The following is a 21171-nucleotide window of genomic DNA, read 5'->3' as shown; positions in this document are numbered from 1 at the left end:
GAATAAATAGAAAACACACATACACAAATTGTTACATGTGAAATTATTTTTGGAAAGAATCAGAAGTGAGATAGTTTGAATCCACAGCTCAGTGCAAAGAGGCATGAATTAAACCTGATTATAAAATACACATGCAATGAAGAAGCAGCTTACACTCAATTAATATGACCACATAACATAAATGCAATGAAGAACACGCTTACACTTAGGAATGTGAATACATGACATAAATTAGTGTTTCTGGCCGGAAAGAGAGAAGCGGGTCGTTTAAGTTTGTCACTTTTAGGTGCAAAGCTGACCTTGATCAATTTTCCACATGCAGCAGTCGGAAGAAAGTTATAGGTTAACATCACTGGAAACGTTCAGGCCAAGTTTCTGGTTGAATTGTTCACAGCGCCATGTGTTACTAAACCTCACCAGTGAGCTCTCACTTCTGCCTGAAGACAAGTAATGCAGTTCCAAAGAGCAATAACATGGATGAGGAAAAGAAATCTAAACTCAAAAGGTCTTTGCCCGAAAATCAAACTTGCAGCGTAACATCTCACAGTCCATGTCCACACTGGGGGCGCTGCCTGAGAAGGATTCTTCTCTGAGTGGCAGCCGCTGATCTGGTCTCAATGTCAACTCTCCTGATGTTAAGAAGAAATTCAAATTGGGACACAAACGAACCGGGGGCTCTGACAGCAAGGTGTCTTTGGGTCCTTTCTCCCTGATGGGCCGCTCCAAGCAGAGCAACAGTGACCTGAACAACCTGTGCATTAACCCTTTAAGACCTACCATAGAACCAAGTCCGCCAGAGCTTATATTTATATTTTTACATGCTGTAGTGCCATTTTTGGGAGCATTTCAAGTTGCTATACATCAATACAACCATTATAGCCCAAATTTTAATAGTATGTATGCATTAAGTGCATAGAAATTACATAAATTGCAAGAAAGTGCAATAAACTACAAAAAAAATTGAAAATCGTGTTTGTTTTTTTTAACATATATTTCTAGTTAGAGAAATTTAAGAGGCTTATCCCTCAAAACTGTAAATACAAAAAAATTCCACAAAATAGTTTCCTATCACAGGAAATTTATTTTGAGTGTCTTCATAATTTTATTTTTGAAATACACCAATTTTTATATAGTGCAAGAAAAACGAAAATAAATATTATAATGCAAATTTGAAAAAAGCAGCATATGCATCAAAATAAACTATTTCCAGCAGTGCAATTTTAGTTCTAAGCATCCCAGAAACGACACAGAAAGTCATAAAGTCAAATATAATGCCCTGATGGTAAAAAACTAAATTTCCGTGAAAATGACGTCACTTCCGGCTTCGGGCAGGTAATGGCGGACATGCGATAGTTCACGCTGACGTCTATTCTAACGTAGGAAGTGTTACAAACAGCTGATCGGATCAGCAAAGCGTGTTTCTGGAATATAATGTTTTTGTTGCTGCAAGTGCTTTTTATGCAGTTTTTGCAAAGCTATATGTGGAAGGAAACCATGACCTAGGACAAGCTGATGGCATAAGATGTAAGTACAACTCCTCCGGTTTCATATGCAAAAAAAATTATTGCGCTAGTTTACATGGTTGCAGTTCTACAGGGATTTAAAACTATTTGCGCAAAAGGGAGCGTGCCTGCTCTGACCGGTTTTAAAGGGTTAACGGCAGCCATGTGTACACAGAGGAGACCAAACCCAAGAGTGGATTCTGTCTCGGAAAGAGAACTGCCCGGTACTGGACTGTTGAAGTGAGAGAGGACAACGGAGTGGGAGCAGTAGGTGAGAACACAGAGGAATGCTGTTATTTAATGTGGGAAATCAAAATTTGGGTTAGCAAACCTGGGAAAGAAAACTGACTGTTTAAGTGGAAAAATTGTGAAGGAGTCTGAAACGCTGCAAAAAGAAACATATACAAAATCACACACACAAACAGAAAATGCATTAACCTTAGAAATACAAGAGAGGTCATGTAGATTAGACAGTATCTTGAGCATGTGAGTCTGTTTATCATCTTGTCCAAGTCGCTTAGTGTGTAGTAGTTTTTAGAATAGCGAATTTGATGTGCTCTTGTACAGATTGATCAAAACAAGTGATTACTGTAGAAAGAAATAAAATAATTCAATAAGGTGGTACTGACCTAAATTACTGGATCGGATATCGGAGAAAAATAAAAAAATGTAATCCGATCCATTAAATATCACGAAAGCACCTCACAAAACTTGCAACACGCCGTAACTCACCTCAGAACGTTAGCACGTCGGAGCAGTATGCATCACGTGATAGAGCGGCTGTGGCATGCGGGACCTGTCGGTGGTCTGGATAGCATTTGGAGCTTCGCTAGCAACCCGGCATTTCATCTCCGACAAAGTTATCCCGAGAGAAGTAAAGCAAGTGTGTAAGTCCATCTCTGAATGTTTGTAAAGCATTCCTGCGTTAAGCTTAACAAGCGACTGCCTCTCCTGCTGCTACTTCAATCATGAAACTGCTTAACGATCAGCTGATCGGCTTTTCTGTCGCGAGTCCGTGTCTCTAGTTTGCTTTTGGCCCACTTTGCACCAGAAAGAGGAAACCAGCGGCTGAACAACAGCAGCACGTTTAAGCTTGATCAGCTGTTGTTAGAATGTATTTAATATTACTTTCTACTCCAGGATCTTTTTCTACGTAGCTGACGCTGGTAACTGTGCAGGGGCGGATCTAGCAAAGTTTAGCCAGGGGGGCCAATAGGGCATTAACAGGGAAAAGGGGGCACAAAGACATACTTTTCTTTCTTATTCTCATTTAAAATGTCTAGCTTTTAATAAATAATTATCTGACACCCAAAGTTTTAATTTGATGTAAAATGAATAGAAGTCCATTACTGCATATAGTAACTATTAAGTCTAATATATATACCCTAGTAAGCTATAGTACTTTTTCCTTTGGGAAGGTACCATCTGTGCAGTCTGCAATTTTGTTGAAGAAAGATGTTGAATCTATTTAATATTTCTTGAAAAATAATTGATTTCTGTGCATTTTTTTTCACACTGCATCAAATTAAGGTTGATTACGTTGATTAAGCATCATGAGGTGGAGCGTGAGGGGTGGTTCCCTATTTTTTATTTATTTATTTTTGTTGTTGCTGGGAGTTGGAACCCTATTAGTTAGGTTGCTTAATATTTATGCTAAGTACTCTTTAAAATACCAGAATAGGGAGGATGGTGTAGGTTTAAGTTTATTAGATTGATCAGTATTGCTGAACTATGAAATATTTTTTTTTGCATACAGGTATAACAGAATAGCTTTAGTGTAGTTGTTGTTTTAAACTTGAGTATGAACTTATACAAAATGCAGCAAGATATTTAAAAAACAGTTTTGTTGATTATAAAACACTATATCGGATTCATATCGGTATCGGCAGATATCCAAATTTATGATATCGGTATCGGTATCGGACATAAAAAAGTGGTATCGTGCCATCTCTAGTTTAAACATGCATTTCTCTTGTCACGGCAACTTCTTGAGAGATGACTCAGTATGCAAATTAGTTGAATGACTGGGGACTGGAAAAGAAAAAAGAGTAACTTAGGTTTCCTATCTAATTGTATGCGTGAAGCTTGCACTGGAAGAGACACGGTGACTGTGTGGCTTTTAACAAGATTTTCTGTGTATTGAGCAGGTGAAATTATGTCAGTTGACCTCAGAGTCTCAGGATGCTGAAGAACCTGAGGCCACTGAAATATGATGTGGGGAAAATGAACAGAGGGAGTGATTTAAGTCTGATTTCAGACTATGTAAGTATTAGTTAAGCCAAAAGTAGGGCAAAACTTTTGTGGCCCTGAAGCTCTCCCCCCGAAAGTTCTATTCCCAACAACATATGGATAGATTAATAAGCAAAATTTTCTGTGTTTAAGACTTTTGAGGTTGTTGTTTTTGTGATGGGTTGATTCGGTCGGTTAGGTTTGGGTGGTCTTCTCATTTTAATAGAGGGAGTTTTATTAAACATGGACATGTCTAAGGTGGCCCATTATTTTTGTAACAGTGCACTTAGAAAACCTGTCAGGTGATATTGTTTTGTGTTTTGATGAGCTAATAATCAGCTCTCTTTTTCTCATTTTTGTTCTAAGCAGGCCTGAAAGATTGAATTAATAGCGCTGTAAAAATTTCCAGGAGAACAAATATAAGGTGACCTTTTCCAGATTACAACTGGCTGAGGAGAAGGCTACGTGTGGGAACCTGATCAGGTTGTAAGTCCCTGTCTAAAAGGATTGCAGTCAATCCAGTTCAAGAGCATAAAGAACTCTTTTCCTAAAAAACAAAAAACAAAATAAAATAAAACAAATGAATGAGCTCATGTTGCGCGGGAGTCTCCACTATCAGCAATATCTCGTGTGAATGCGTGTGAGTGAATGTGTGTGACTGGACCAAGGTTAGGATGAATGAATGTGGACAACATTACCATGCCAGCAAGAGAAAGGGGATGCTTTGCTTTGCTTTGTTTTGCTTTTGCCATAAGCAGGAGGAGTGGAAGACTTAATTCTGGGGATGCTGGTTTTGGGTTGCAGATGTTTCCTTTGAGAAAATTTCTGTTTTATTGACTGGGGTTAGATTATGGTATTACATTATACTGTTGGGAAAATGCCAAATGCTAAAGGGGAAACATTTTTTGATATTACTCATGTTACCATTAACCAAAGAAACACATGACTGATAACTGTTCTGTTTTAAGTTTTCTTTCTTATAACACAGATTAGATCATAAGTGGGGAAAACTGAGTATGAAATGTGAAGTTCAGGTTAACACACAGGTTTTGTTTCTATGAAGTTCCAAGGATGCAGGCTCTGGATGGAGCCAGGAGTTCGAAAAGATTTGACATGATGATTAAATTGATTTCATCTCTTAAACACAGGTTTGCAGGCCCGGAGCAGATATGCCTGAGAGGAGGATCGCTGAGGTGTTTTGAGAAATAATATGACTAACCTTTTTTCTTTTAATTTCCTAAGCCCTGGTGAAGCATTTTCAGTTTGTGACACATAAGAGGTGTCAAAAGGGGGAATTTTAGGTTGAAGTTGAAATAATGGGTTTTGGGATCATTTTATGACTTGTTGGGTGATTGATAATTTAAGTACAGTAAAACTTATGCATAAGAGATTGCTTATAGGCTTAAGCCTAACTGATTGAAAATCTCTGACTTGGGTTGGATGTATTTTAGTAGAATAACCGTTTATAATCATTTTATACACACACATTGCATATTTGGGCTCATTAAGAGTTGATGCTCAGACTCAGTCTATTAAAGGTTTCAAGCTTTGTTTGGTGTTATGTCCAGACAATCTATTGTGTAAGTGACTTGGAGCTCTGTCAGTGCGCCCCAGGGCAGCTGTGGCTACAATGTAGCTTGCCATCGCCAGTGTGTGAATGTGTGTGTGAATGGGTGAATGACTGAATGTAGTGTGAAGCGCTTTGGGGTCCTTAGGGACTAGAAAAGCGCTATACAAATGCAGGCCATTTACCATTTACCATAGAAGGATAAACTGCATACACGCTTACAAACACATGATTTAAACATAGGCCAAGCCAAAGGCCTGGAATTCATTTAGCTTTTAACTGCACAACTTTTAACTTGCAGGGATGGCGTGGAGTGTAGTGAATGAATGCATAACATGCTTACATACACGAACATCACATAGATGTATTTTCTAGGGTAAAGGTGGAACACATCTTGCTTTATCTTTGCTTAGCAACTAGTGGGCTGTGCAGGGGTCTCTCTCTTCCGGAAGATGGTTGAATAAAAAGAAGTCCAAAGTTTTATGCCCTGGAGGCCAAGAGTTGTGTGTAGAGAAGAACATGACTTAGAAAAGGGCATTTATGGTCATATTTTGTCTAATTTGGGGAGAATTGTCCCATATGTGTTTATTTCTCTTAAATGTTCTAACACACTATGGGTCAGTTTTCTCTGTTCTATCATGGGGACAAGAGATTCGGGGTTAATAAAACTATAAATAAAACACAAGCAGAAAACAATAAAGAGAACCAAACCATTAATAACAATAAAGAATATTTACTTATTGACCTGTACTGTCACTGCTCTGGGGTTTACTTTTGTTTGTGGATTTATATACAAAAGAATTTAAGAGGATTTAACCCAATAATTTTTTTACAAGCAATCTTGACGGATTTTACGTCCCTACACTGGCAGTAGGCTATACTGTTTATACTAACTTTATACTAGACAGTATACAGTTGGTGTTAAGATGGAAGTCAGTGAATTAATCTTACCACTGTTAGCTTAAATTCAAATGTGTGTTTGCTGAGCTCATAGAAAATGTATTTATTTGAAAATACCTCCCGCTTCAATAAAAGTTGCTTCTTTTATACTCGCTCCTCTTCTGTAGCTCTAGCTTGATGCTGCACCAAAATAGTCCTGCCCACTTAAACTTCAGAGCATGGAGCTATAGATTATCCATATTTTTTTGTCTCATTCATCAGTTTGTACATGATAAGCACTGGTGATATTATACATCAAAAGGACTTTTATGTGCCATTGTTTCCTTCATTTAGGCTCAGAGAAGTTTGACGTTTCAATGCACATGGAGGTTGGGGGAAAAAAAACTTCCCTCAAATGCATTAAACCTGAAGTAACAATCCTGTTTTGGATGTAAACTGTAAGGGAGTAGAAAGTACAGTATTTGTGAAAATTCTACTTAACCACAGTAATGAAATATTTGCATATTCTTACTTCCTGTCTCTACAAATCTCGACTGAAGGGTTGAAAAATGCATGTGATCACCCCAGTTTATTTATGGGAGCTACTTTAGGGTATTGTGCATGCAGACTCACTATTATGACTTACTTCAGACATTGATTTAAATGAACCATTTTTTCCTTACAAATAGAAACCAAAACTTATTTACTTCAGAATTTGTAATAGGAATAATAATAATACTGTCAAGGGTAGTGTCGTGGATGAGAGGAGGAGGACCCAAACGCTGGACTCACAGGCAGGTAGGTGAAGGTGGATGTTTATTGCCGAAGGAGTGAGCAAACAGTACAGAGGGAGGAAATGGCTGGCTGACTGAATGAATGAACTAAGGACTGACTGACTGACTGGACATACAGACGACATCAGACATACATCATTAACATCAATGACACGACAGAGAACTGGTGAAACCGAGGAACTTAAATACACAGGTGGATGATGACAATGATTGGAAACAGGTGAGTACAGGGCTGAACATAATCTGACTAATGACACGGGAGACCAGCTGACACGGGAAAAAACAGGAAGTGAGAACATTAATGTGGCGAACCAAACTGAACATGAACAAACTGAAATCACTGGGTCAACGACCCAGGAACCCTGACAGTACCCCCCCCCTCCAAAGGCCGGCACCCGACGGCCAAAAGAGAAAGAAAAAAAAACCAGAACAGGGTGGGCGGAGGGGGCCCAGGACGGAGGGACGGAGTCCACACCAAGACAGTTCAGGTGGGCGCCCCCGTGGCCGAGACGAGACAGTTCAGGTGGGCGTCCACGCGGCCCGTGGCCGAGACGAGACAGTTCAGGGGGCCGACCGTGCGGACGGCAACGGCGACAGCACTGGTCCGGGGGCCGGCCGTGCGGAAGGCGACGGCGGCCACTCAGGCGAAGGCGGTCCGGGGGCCGGCCGCGCGGAAGGCGACGGCGGCCACTCAGGCGAAGGCGGTCCGGGGGCCGCCCACGACGGCGATGGCGCCCGGCCAGTGGCTCAGCCAGCGGTCTAGAAAATGGCCGTTTAGCTCCAGACCCAAACGAGGCTGGGCCAGGCGAGGCTGAAGGCTCTGAGGCTGAAGGCTCTGAGGCTGAAGGCTCTGAGGCTGAAGGCTCTGAGGCTGCAGCAGACGAAGGCTCCGAGGCTGCAGCAGACGAAGGCTCCGAGGCTGCCGCAGACGAAGGCTCCGAGGCTGCCGCAGACGAAGGCTCCGAGGCTGCCGCAGACGAAGGCTCCGAGGCTGCGGCCGGGCCGGGCGTGGGTGCAGCTGAGGCCGGGCCGGGCGTGGGTGCAGCTGAGGCCGGGCCGGGCGTGGGTGCAGCTGAGGCAGAGGCCGGGCCGGGCGTGGGTGCAGCTGAGGCAGAGGCCGGGCCGGGCGTGGGAGCAGCTGAGGCAGAGGCCGGGCCGGGCGATGCAGGCGCGGAGGCCTCTGGCCGGAGACAGGCAGGGCCAGTAGGCGCGGAGGCCCCTGGCTGAGGAGCGGCCGGGCCAGCGGGTGCGGAAACCCCTGGCTGAGGAGCGGCCGGGCCAGCGGGTGCGGAAACCCCTGGCTGAGGAGCAGGAAGGCTCACAGCTGGCTCTGGGTGCTGTGGCTGCAGGTCCGGGAACTGGACGGGATGGTGGACAGGTGACTGGGAAACAGGAGGCGACTGGACTACAGGGCACTGGGCGGCAGACTGGACTACAGAAGAGTGGAGGACAGGTGGAGACTGGACTACAGGTGACTGGAGGACAGGTGGAGACTGAGCTACAGGTGACTGGAGGACAGGTGGAGACTGAGCTACAGGTGGCTGAACTGACTGGAGGGCAGCAGGAGACTGGACAGCAGGTGAGGGAACCGATTGGACTAAGGAGACTGACGGATAAACAGAGGCCGGTGAGGCTAATGGCTGAGCTAAAGAGTGAGCTAGTGACGGAGATAAAATTACGGCTTGGGCTCGTAAGGCTGGTGCCTGGGCAGGGGACAGTTCAGCTAGTCTAACCAGTGATACTGCGAGGGCGTGAAAAGCTGGATCAGGAGGTGGATGAAAGGGTGAAGTAGTAGGTGGACCAGTTAGCTCTTCCAAGCCTCCAGGGAGGTCAGGCTGGGTTCTGGCTGCCCTCAGCCTGGGCGCTGGGACAGGCACAGAAGGTGGCTGGACACCAGTCACCCCCACCCGAGAAACAGGAGCGGGTGTGGAGGTAGACTGGGTCGCAGCTGCCCTCCTCCTGGGAGCTGGCACTGGAGTGGGTGTAGGCTGACTGATAGGAGTGGAAATAACGACTGGGTGAGTGACACTGACAGGTCTATCGGGTTGTATTCTGGTCTTTCTGCCACCACTATTTACAGTTTTTGACTGAACAGTCTTTGGGGAGCCAGAGCAGAAAAAATCTTCCCAGTCCACATCATCCTCAAGGAGGGAAACTCCCCATGAATCAGAAAAGAGTCTGTTGTGTGTTTTAAGTGGATAATCAGATGAGGGGTGTGGAAAACAGTCACTGGAACTCACCACCGGGAGTTGCTGAACAGAGTCCGTTTTATGGCGGCGTGTGCGCCGCTTTCCCCGGGAAGAGGAAGCGGGCCGGGTAAACGGCTGAGCCTCTGGCGCGGTAGCCTCCGCTGAGCAGAGATGGGAGGTGTAGCCGCCGTGCCGTGGCGAGGCGGAAAGGTTGGAGAGTGAAAAGGCTGGCGGGCGAGCGAGGAGCGAAGCGGCGGGAGAGTGAGCGGCCGAAGCTTGGGCTGTGACGCCCACTCTCCGCGGCGAATGCTCCGGTGCAGCTGAGGCAGCAGGTGGGGGAACGTGGCGTCTCCGAGGCCCGCCCAGAGCCAGGCGAGTCCCCTCGAAGACGTGCTCTCTCTCCGCGAAGAGCCGCTGTTTTCCCCGAAGCCCCTCCGTCCAGCGAAGGAGCGCTGCCTCCTGCCGCTCGAAAAGTTCAGGGTCCGCTGGGTCCACAACGCGTGGTCGTGTCATTCTGTCAAGGGTAGTGTCGTGGATGAGAGGAGGAGGACCCAAACGCTGGACTCACAGGCAGGTAGGTGAAGGTGGATGTTTATTGCCGAAGGAGTGAGCAAACAGTACAGAGGGAGGAAATGGCTGGCTGACTGAATGAATGAACTAAGGACGGACTGACTGACTGGACATACAGACGACATCAGACATACATCATTAACATCAATGACACGACAGAGAACTGGTGAAACCGAGGAACTTAAATACACAGGTGGATGATGACAATGATTGGAAACAGGTGAGTACAGGGCTGAACATAATCTGACTAATGACACGGGAGACCAGCTGACACGGGAAAAAACAGGAAGTGAGAACATTAATGTGGCGAACCAAACTGAACATGAACAAACTGAAATCACTGGGTCAACGACCCAGGAACCCTGACAAATACACTACGCTGAGACAGATAACACAGTAACAACCAGTGTTGGGAAGGTTACTTTTAAAATGTATTCCGTTACAGAATACAGAATACATGCCCCAAAATGTATTCTGTAACGTATTCCGTTACGTTACTCAATGACAGTAACGTATTCTGAATACTTTGGATTACTTAATATATTATCATGCTTTTTACAACAACGTGAATGTACTATTGCTGTGTGATTTATTACTATTACTGAAGGTCCGCGACTCCGAACTGTAGTAAAGGGACCTCTGGCTAATACGGCGGGGTCCCTGTCGGCTCATAACCGAAAAATAGCTTTACTTTGTTGTGTGGGTCAATTTTTCTTGCGAGAGACAGAGAGAGGCGTTGAAAGGCTGCTCCAACGGAACTTATTGTTTTCGGAGGAAAACACGAACACGGTGTACAGTCGAGTCTTAATAGCTTACTTACAACTGGGCTCGTCAGGCACTCTTCTTGGCTGAAGTGGTTATTATTATATTTACATGCTTCCAGCTCCCGTTTTTCCTCGACGACAGCTCGTACCTTTCCACTCGCCTTTTTCTCCCTCCTGGCGCTCACAGACCCATAACGTGTATGGCAGTCCATTCTCCCTGTAACACGGACTACACTGCCCATGATGCTACATTCTTTAGAGCTATGCTTGTAGCATTCTGCCTGTTAGCTTAGCACAACAACAACAACGAAAAGGCGCTCTCTCACCCAGGAAACACACAGTCGCAGAAAGAGAGAGAGAGCGAGCTGTAACCATGGCAACTGTAACGCTGCCGCCTAGAACTACAGAACGTAGCTGTCAAACAAAATCCAAACAGTCCTGACCCGCGACAATATGAAACAGGAAAGTACCGCAGTGTAATCCATTTATTTCAACAAAGTAACTGTATTCTGAATACCACCTTTTTAAACGGTAACTGTAACGGAATACAGTTACTAATATTTTGTATTCTAAATACGTAACGGCGGTACATGTATTCCGTTACTCCCCAACACTGGTAACAACACATGCTGAGATTATGTTTTATATTCCATTCAATTGAGATTATTTAAATTCTTTTCATAAAGTGCCAATGAATACATCAATACATACATATAAATTAAATGGCAAGGCTGCAAGGCAATGGAAAGTAAAGGCTGTGCAAAACCTGCATAGCCTTCACTTTCCATTGATTGCTCATCACCACTCCACAAACCATAAAAGTGACTTAAAATATAACTCTCCTTCAGTTTACATCGGTGGCAGCATGTAATACCTTACATTTTCTTGAAAGGAGTGATTTGTCTTTCAATTTGATGGAGGGTACATGAGTCATCAGGCATCACTCAGTTGGGAAAGATATGCTAACAAATGGAGTCATGCTTGCCAGTAAAACTCTATCTTGTGAATATATTTTTTTATTTTCAGTATACCTACAATTGCCATGAATGTTTTTGTAGGATTAGCAACAGTGTGGTAGATAGGTAATATTAGCCAAGTGGTTAGAATACATATCACATGGCTGCTCTTTAAATGTGCAACATACACTTTTTTCATTACAAAACATTAATACCAACACTTTTTTTGTGACACATATAGTTGACATACCATAGAATGCAAGGATAATGTAACAAAGTGGGGAACATAAAACACAACATAAAACACAACAGAAGAGGTACATTATAACTAGTGTAGAGCTGTGGGTTTGTGTGTGTTTCATTATATAGATAGATACTGTTTTAGGGAGAAAAAAATAGTTGTTTAGTATTACTACAACAACAACAATAATAAAAACAATAACATAACATGACAGACTACGTAATACATTTTTTTAAGTGTACATTTGGCAGAAAGCATCTGTTAAATAACATGTAATTATGAGGATGGATATGTAGATTTGTCCTAAGGTGCTAAAGAAAAAAGAGAAGAAGAAGAGCCACTGGGACCAGCATAGAAGCAGAAAATGGTTGGCCAGGTCAACAATATTTATCTTTTGTTATTATTTTCCATTTAGTTTGAATTCTTTTGTCTCTCCTCTTCTTTTCATAGAGTTTACTCTTAGATTTAGCGTGAGTGTGCCATACTTATTAGTGCCATTAGACTCGTGCTTTATATGCTTGACAGACACGTACTAAATAAAATATCAAATAAAGTATATAAGAAAGTTTTATTTTCATTATTAAACCTAAATTTATACTGCATGAAGTCCAGATCTCTTTTAAAACTGTATTTAGTCCTAAATGTTGAGACAGTGTAGGGAAGCACATAATGATGTCGAACCCCAGCCACAATCCTCCCTTTCTTGTAATGAACAGCTTCTACATACAGTATCACTTTCATGCTTGGATGGTAATTACCTTCTTTTCAATTTTAAAATTAATTATATAGTTATAAATCGGCAGTTTACCCACTGAGGCAATGCTTACACCTGTTTTAATATAATTCCCTGTCAAAAGGTGGATGGTGCCTCAAGCATCTGCCAGACTAATTTCATAATTTTGCCTTCCCTGAAGGTCAGACTGCCTACTGTCTGCCATGAAGATCAATGCGTAGAATCATCTGGTCGTTGCTGGTTAGTCTCAAGTGTTTTCTTAGGACCTGCAATGTATTACTTGGATGACACTGGGAAAAAAAAACACTGGGAGAAGCACTGCATCAAAACAGTTACAGGTCATCCAAATACAGATCATCCTTAAAAGACAGCTGCAAGACAGCTGAAACAATTTCCTGTACATTTTTTCTTAATTTGTTGTCAGACATATACAGTGGGGCAAAAAAGTATTTAGTCAGCCACCGATTGTGCAAGTTCCCCCACTTAAAATGATGACAGAGGTCAGTAATTTGCACCAGAGGTACACTTCAACTGTGAGAGACAGAATGTGAAAAAAAAATCCATGAATCCACATGGTAGGATTTGTAAAGAATTTATTCGTAAATCAGGGTGGAAAATAAGTATTTGGTCAATAACAAAAATACAACTCAATACTTTGTAACATAACCTTTGTTGGCAATAACAGAGGTCAAACGTTTACTATAGGTCTTTACCAGGTTTGCACACACAATAGCTGGTATTTTGGCCCATTCCTCCATGCAGATCTTCTCGAGAGCAGTGATGTTTTGGGGCTGTTGCCGAGCAACACGGACTTTCAACTCCCGCCACAGATTTTTTATGGGGTTGAGGTCTGGAGACTGGCTAGGCCACTCCAGGACTTTCAAATGCTTCTTACGGAGCCACTCCTTTGTTGCCCGGGCGGTGTGTTTTGGATCATTGTCATGTTGGAAGACCCAGCCTCGTTTCATCTTCAAAGTTCTCACTGATGGAAGGAGGTTTTGGCTCAAAATGTCACGATACATGGCCCCATTCATTCTGTCCTTAACACGGATCAGTCGTCCTGTCCCCTTGGCAGAAAAACAGCCCCATAGCATGATGTTTCCACCCCCATGCTTCACAGTAGGTATGGTGTTCTTGGGATGCAACTCAGTATTCTTCGTCCTCCAAACACGACGAGTTGAGTTTATACCAAAAAGTTCTACTTTGGTTTCATCTGACCACATGACATTCTCCCAATCCTCTGCTGTATCATCCATGTGCTCTCTGGCAAACTTCAGACGGGCCTGGACATGCACTGGCTTCAGCAGCGGAACACGTCTGGCACTGCGGGATTTGATTCCCTGCCGTTGTAGTGTGTTACTGATGGTGACCTTTGTTACTTTGGTCCCAGCTCTCTGCAGGTCATTCACCAGGTCCCCCCATGTGGTTCTGGGATCTTTGCTCACCGTTCTCATGATCATTTTGATCCCACGGGATGAGATCTTGCGTGGAGCCCCAGATGGAGGGAGATTATCAGTGGTCTTGTATGTCTTCCATTTTCTGATGATTGCTCCCACAGTTGATTTTTTCACACCAAGCTGCTTGCCTATTGTAGATTCACTCTTCCCAGTCTGGTGCAGGTCTACAATACTTTTCCTGGTGTCCTTTGAAAGCTCTTTGGTCTTGGCCATGGCGGAGTTTGGAGTCTGACTGTTTGAGGCTGTGGACAGGTGTCTTTTATACAGATGATGAGTTCAAACAGGTGCCATTCATACAGGTAACGAGTGGGGGACAGAAAAGCTTCTTACAGAAGACGTTACAGGTCTGTGAGAGCCAGAGATTTTCCTTGTTTGAGGTGACCAAATACTTATTTTCCACCCTAATTTACGAATCAATTCTTTACAAATCCTACCATGTGGATTCATGGATTTTTTTTTTCACATTCTGTCTCTCACAGTTGAAGTGTACCTCTGGTGCAAATTACTGACCTCTGTCATCATTTTAAGTGGGGGAACTTGTACAATCGGTGGCTGACTAAATACTTTTTTGCCCCACTGGACATGTTGTTTCAGTCTTTTGGACAATATTTTTTCTTTTATTTTACTGTGGCATCAACTCTACACTACTTGCTATATGTAAAACTGGACTATATTTATATATGTCTAACATAGGGTGGTGGCCAGTGCTCTATTTTTTGCTGTGGTCTTCTGGGGAGAAGGCATTTGCACAGGAATCAGGGACAGAGTAGATAAACTTGTAAAGAGGGCCAGCAGATGGCAGAGAGAAGAATGATCCACCCCACACACCCACATCATGCCCTGCAAATTATCAGCAACAGCACCTTCAGTGAAAGACTGATTGCACCAAAGTGCAAGTCAGAACACCTCAGCAGTTTCTTTATAGCAGATGTTCTGAGGCTATCTACTTCACTTTTCAATTCAGTTCAATTCAATTCAATTTTATTTTTTATAGTGCCTCAACAACAGTTGCCTCAAGATGCTTGAAACTATAAGGTAAATACCCATGCAATAAGGAAGGAAACACTGAAAACCCCAACAATCATATGACCCCCTATGAGCAATACCAGATTTAACAGGGAGCCAATGAAGAGAAGTCAATGAAGGTTAAAGATGCTATCTCTTTCGAATCCCTGTCAGTACTCTTGAAGCAGCATTTTGGACTAACTGAAGGATTTTCAGGGAGTTTTATTTTATTTTATTTTTTTTAGGACATCCTGATAATAATGAATTACATTACATACATGCATGAGCTAATTTTTCTAGCATCACTCTGATACAGATTCTAATTTTGGAGATATTTCACAAATGGCAGAAAGCAGTCCTAAAGATTTGTTTAATATGTGCATTGAAGGACATATCCTGGTCAATAATGACTCCAATGTTCCTCACGGTGTTACTAGAGGCCAAGGTAATGCCATCCAGAGAAAGAATCTGGTTAGGTATGAGATTTCTAGGATTTTCAGGGGCATGTTTATCTGAATTTAGAAGCAGAAAATTAGAGGTCATCCAGGTCCTTCTGTCTTTAAGACATTCCTGCAATTTAAGTAATTATTGTGTGCTATTTGGCTTCATGGATAGATGAAGTTGTGTGTCATCTGCATAGCAGTAAAAATTTATGCAATGCCTTCTGATGATACTGTTTAACAGAAGCATGTAAACAGGATTGGTCCTGGCACTGAATCCTGTGGAACTCCCTAATTAGCCTTAGTGTGTGAAGAGGACTCTCCATTTACATGAAAAAATTGCAGTCTATTGGATAAATATTATCCAAACTACTGCATCGCAGCACCTTTAATATATATAGCATCCTCTAATTGCTGACAAGCACAGACATGAGTCCACCATTATTTATAATCTTCACTAAGCTGATTTACAACTACTCTTTCAAGAATTTTTGAGATAAAATGAAGGTTTGAGATTGCCCTACAATTACTTAAGACAACTGGGTCAAGTGATGTTTTTTTAAGTAATGGTTTACTCCAGCTTGATGGCCTGTTGTACATACAGCAGATTAATAGAGTTTTGTAGAAATGGGGTGTAAAAGAAATGTTGATTCTTTTGAAGAAATAATTACTGAAGATCAACTGGAGAAAAAAAAGTCTAAATAAATATTATTGGTACTGAAAGTAGCTGTAGATAATGTTGTGACTGTGAGATGGTTCCGAGTATCTTTTTCTCTAATTGGAGATAAAGTATCTAAATTTTGGGAGTGGGACCACACCTATAAACACACTCCTTCTGGTTCTCATCTATATATGTTACCCAGTTCTACAAGCTGTTCCTTCTCGTTTATTAAAATTATTAACGATAATCCAACCTCTGTGGGTGTAGTTTTCAGGTAGCTACTGTGCTCTGTGTTGGCAAAAGGAATTGAAGAAGATAACAATGGATGAATTTTATCCTTAAAATTTAGTTAAAACAGCTTCAGAAAGACATCTACTGTGATGGAATCTATTCCCCACTGCTGTGTAACTGATTATTGTATTTGCTTGTAGATGTATTTTGTTTCATATAAAACACCCAGCACGCCCCTGCGGGCGGTTTATCCGTCAAGCTCGGGTCTTCTACCAGAGGCCTGGGAGCTTGAGGGTCCTGCGCAGTATCTTAGCTGTTCCCAGGACTGCGCTCTTCTGGACAGAGATCTCCGATGTTGTTCCCGGGATCTGCTGGAGCCACTCGCCTAGCTTGGGAGTCACCGCACCTAGTGCTCCGATTACCACGGGGACCACCGTTACCTTCACCCTCCACATCCTCTCGAGCTCTTCTCTGAGCCCTTGGTATTTCTCCAGCTTCTCGTGTTCCTTCTTCCTGATATTGCTGTCATTCGGAACCGCTACATCGATCACTACGGCCGTCTTCTTCTGTTTGTCTACCACCACTATGTCCGGTTGGTTAGCCACCACCATTTTGTCCGTCTGTATCTGGAAGTCCCACAGGATCTTAGCTCGGTCATTCTCCACCACCCTTGGGGGCATCTCCCATTTTGACCTCGGGACTTCCAGGTTATACTTGGCACAGATGTTCCTGTACACTATGCCGGCCACTTGGTTATGGCGTTCCATGTATGCCTTGCCTGCTAGCATCTTGCACCCTGCTGTTATGTGCTGGATTGTCTCTGGGGCATCTTTACACAGCCTGCACCTGGGGTCTTGCCTGGTGTGATAGACCCCAGCCTCTATGGATCTTGTGCTCAGAGCTTGTTCTTGTGCTGCCATGATTAGTGCCTCTGTGCTGTCTTTCAGTCCAGCTTTGTCCAGCCACTGGTAGGATTTCTGGATATCAGCCACCTCCTCTATCTGCCGGTGGTACATACCGTGCAGGGGCCTGTCCTTCCATGATGGTTCCTCGTCTCCCTCCTCTTTCTTGGGTTTCTGCTGCCTGAGGTATTCACTGAGCACTCGGTCAGTTGGGGCCATCTTCCCAATGTATTCTTGGATGTTCTTTGTCTCATCCTGGACTGTGGTGCTGACACTCACCAGTCCCCGGCCCCCTTCCTTCCGCTTAGCGTACAGCCTCAGGGTGCTGGACTTGGGGTGAAACCCTCCATGCATGGTAAGGAGCTTCCTTGTCTTTATGTCAGTGGCTTCTATCTCCTCCTTTGGCCAGCCTATTACCCCAGCAGGGTACCTGATCACGGGCAGGGCGTACGTGTTGATGGCCCGGATCTTGTTCTTACCATTCAGCTGACTCCTCAGGACTTGCCTGACCCTCTGCAGGTACTTGGTGGTTGCAGCTTTTCTAGCGACCTCTTCATGGTTCCCATTCGCCTGCGGGATCCCCAGGTACTTGTAACTGTCCTCTATGTCTGCAATGTTGCCTTCTGGTAGTTCAATCCCCTCAGTTCTGACTACCTTCCCTCTCTTTGTTACCATCCGACTACACTTCTCCAGTCCGAACGACATTCCAATGTCATTGCTGTATAGCCTGGTAGTGTGGATCAGTGAATCGATGTCTCGTTTACTCTTGGCATACAGCTTGATGTCATCCATGTACAGGAGGTGGCTGACAACTGCTCCGTTCCGTAGTCAGTGTCCGTAGCCAGTCTTGTTAATGATCTCACTGAGGGGGTTCAGGCCTATGCAGAACAGCAGTGGGGACAGAGCATCTCCTTGGTAGATCCCGCACTTGATGGTGACTTGTGCTATGGGCTTGGAGTTGGCCTCTAGTGTTGTACGCCACATCCCCATTGAGTTCCTGATGAAGGTTCTTAGGGTCCCATTGATCTTGTACAATTCTAGGCATTCCAGTACCCAGCTGTGGGGCATTGAGTCATAGGCCTTCTTGTAATCAATCCAGGCAGTGCACAGGTTGGTCAGTCTGGTCTTGCAGTCTCGGCTGACTGTTCTGTCTACCAGTAGCTAGTGTTTTGCGCCTCTGGTATTCTTGCCAATTCCTTTCTGTGTCCCGCTCATGTATTGACCCATGTGCCTGTTCATCTTAGCCGATATGATGCCTGACAGGAGCTTCCATGTAGTACTGAGGCAGGTTATTGGTCGGTAGTTGGAGGGGACCAATAATGCAGCACTACAGGCAATATATATCTATATCTATATCTATATATATCTATATATCTATATCTATCTATATATCTATATCTATCTATATCTATCTATATCTATCTATATCTATCTATATCTATCTATATATATCTATATCTATCTATCTATCTATCTATATATATATATATATATATATATATATATATATATATGTGAAGAAAAATTTCATTTCATGCTACATAAAAATTGACACTGGAGCTGATATAAAAACAAAGATGTTAATAGACTACATTAACACAGAGACATTATGGCTTAAAGAGTTCTGAAAATTGCATCAAATACAATCCTTCATAATGTAGATTATCAATACAGCAGCATTTAATAACTATGCTGTTCTAACAAGCACACAAACTCCCTCTGAAATTACATTTATTTAATTAAACCTTCTCTTATTGGCTTCCCTATAAAAAAGATTGAGCTTGCTGTATGGAACTGCCTCTCTTGCTGTTTGTGCCTCCTTATCGTGATCTCCTTCTTTACCATATTTGCTCATAAAGTTGTTGTTCATACACTTAGAATACTGGTTCTTTAGCATATGTGTCTGTAATTTGAAAGTATTTGTACCATTGAAAGCATTTTGCCAAGCTACTCAGATAAACATTGGTTCCTTTTTGTTTAGCTATATACAGAGCTTTAAAAATAGCAACACTGACATCTGCTGGGACAGCATGTTGCAACTGGCCAGAGAGGGACCATGCTTAAATACTCACAGGCTGTACACAAACACAGGCTTAGGGATTAGTGTGCTTTCTCCTTGAGGTGATAATGGAATAAATTGAAATGGCTGAGTATTCAAATAATGAAAGTGAGATGGGTAATTAAAAGTGAGAGAGACATTTCCCAGACTTTTCTGTGATGCAGTGTGATGCATCATCAGTCAGCATGATGCTGTCTCTGGGAGGGATTAACATCAACACACTTGAAGCAGCTGCTGCTGCATTATAACAATAATGTCCTCAAAGTTTTAAAAACTACTCTGTGCAAAAATGAAGTGCAGCCCTGTTTACAAGAACTCTGTCTTGCCAGTTCCCAAACTTATTGCACTCTTTCTTTCTTTCCAGGTAAGAAATCTTTTTGTGTCTTCATTACTGCAGACAAGATTTGCCTCTAAGGGTACTGTAAGATCTGGTAACTATGTCTTGTTTGTGTGTGTGTCTTTAGAGAGACAGACTGATTTTTATTCCGATTCATTCGGTCTCTCTTGATATTCATCTTGCTATTTTAAAATTCACTCACTTCTGCAAAGACTCTCAACTTGTGCTGACCTTAGTTGTTGCCCAGAGACGTAGAGAGAATGTATTTTTATTAATGATTTGGTTCTTCTTCTGTCAGTGAGTGTGTGTGCATGCGTGCACTAACACTTGTGAGCTTTTGCATGTTTGGGTATTTGAGTGATCAGGTGCCATTAAAACCTAATTACATCCAAATTGCTGTTTGTAACTCCCTGAATGCCAATAACCCCGCCCTGACTAACACAACTCCACTCCTCAGAAGCCATGACATGCCACTTGATTAGCTGAGGCTGAGCGATCACAGCTGAAGATCGACTTCACTGAGAATTGCTTAAAATGTTGGGCCAGTCTATAAAGAAGGAATACAACTCAGTGAGTGCAAGCTACAGAATGAATCATGCTGACTTCACTGTCAAGGCAAAGACCATGTCATACTATCTACCTTCGAACAAAGCACTTCTTTTTCCTTTTTCTTCCTTCTTACTGGGGCCAATATGAAGAGAAGCAGATGGATCCTGCCTCCCTCACCACGATGGCATTTTGATTTCAGTTTCCCATTTCCAGCTTATCACAGTTTGATAAGGTCACCTCATGCCATCACCTGCAATATCCAACTCCATTTACTCAAGCGCCACGAAACACCATTATCAATATGAAATATTGTCCAGACATGCTGTGGCTCTTTCGGCAGCAAAGCATCAGTGTTTACTGTTCAGAAATCAAGCCCTTGCCTCAGGTGCCAATGACTAGTTGTCTACCCTGGGGGAAGAAATCTCCAACAGGGATTACTAATCCCCTGCTTGTTTGTACTGTTGCTACAATTCAGCAAAACAAGATTATCATCGCTGCTCAAATTTTAACCCCCAGATGAAATGATAAATGCCAAGCAATATTTATTTTGTTAAATAAACTCCTACTTCATTCCAGTAGACTGTGCTTGTTTTAGTAATTTCATAGTAATAGCTCTTCTCTATGCAAACCTTCCAGACTGTCAACACTTGAATTGGAGTTTGCTTGCCAGCTGTGAGATATTATGACCCAGATTCTTTTTCTCTTCCTCCTTAATGAGGTGCTCAGTCATGTTGAGGCAGAAATTTTACATTTATTTGTATTTATGATAGCCTCGGAATATTTCTATAGTGTAGATTAGATGTCATATTTGAAAACAGATGGATATGTCATATACAGGACTTACAGTATGTGGGATGGAAAATGCAAATGAAAGGACTTAATCAACTGAAACACATTTTGTTAATTCATTCAAATGAAATTCTTTTAAAATAGGTGTTGCCATTCTTAGTAAGACACAGGATTGCATTTTGCAAGTTCTCAAAAAAATTAAGAATGACAATTGAAATTCACTTAATGAAAATACTTTCCATTTTATATGCATGACAGTCTCTGAATTACTTGAGGCCACAGAAAAGTCCCCCAGGATGGCCTGCAAGGAATAAAGC

At 42.7% G+C, this 21171-nt stretch overlaps 1 protein-coding gene and 1 long non-coding RNA gene across 2 annotated transcripts in view; both read left to right on the top strand.

The window, feature by feature from the left end:
* Window positions 1–21171, top strand: part of opcml (opioid binding protein/cell adhesion molecule-like) — a 436379-nt gene that overhangs the window by 52405 nt on the left and 362803 nt on the right. The gene's annotated exons all lie outside the window — the stretch shown is intronic.
* Window positions 1242–20231, top strand: LOC309716355. The gene is made up of 3 exons (XR_014279418.1): window positions 1242–1773; window positions 19974–20086; window positions 20215–20231. It is a non-coding gene; the product is annotated as an uncharacterized lncRNA (long non-coding RNA).

This window comes from Aulonocara stuartgranti (genome assembly GCF_965226115.1).
Source record: "Aulonocara stuartgranti genome assembly, chromosome: 10".
Classification (NCBI taxonomy): Eukaryota; Metazoa; Chordata; class Actinopteri; order Cichliformes; family Cichlidae; genus Aulonocara; species Aulonocara stuartgranti.
The sequence above is the reverse complement of the archived record's forward strand: the minus strand, read 5'-3'. Positions and strand labels throughout refer to the sequence as shown.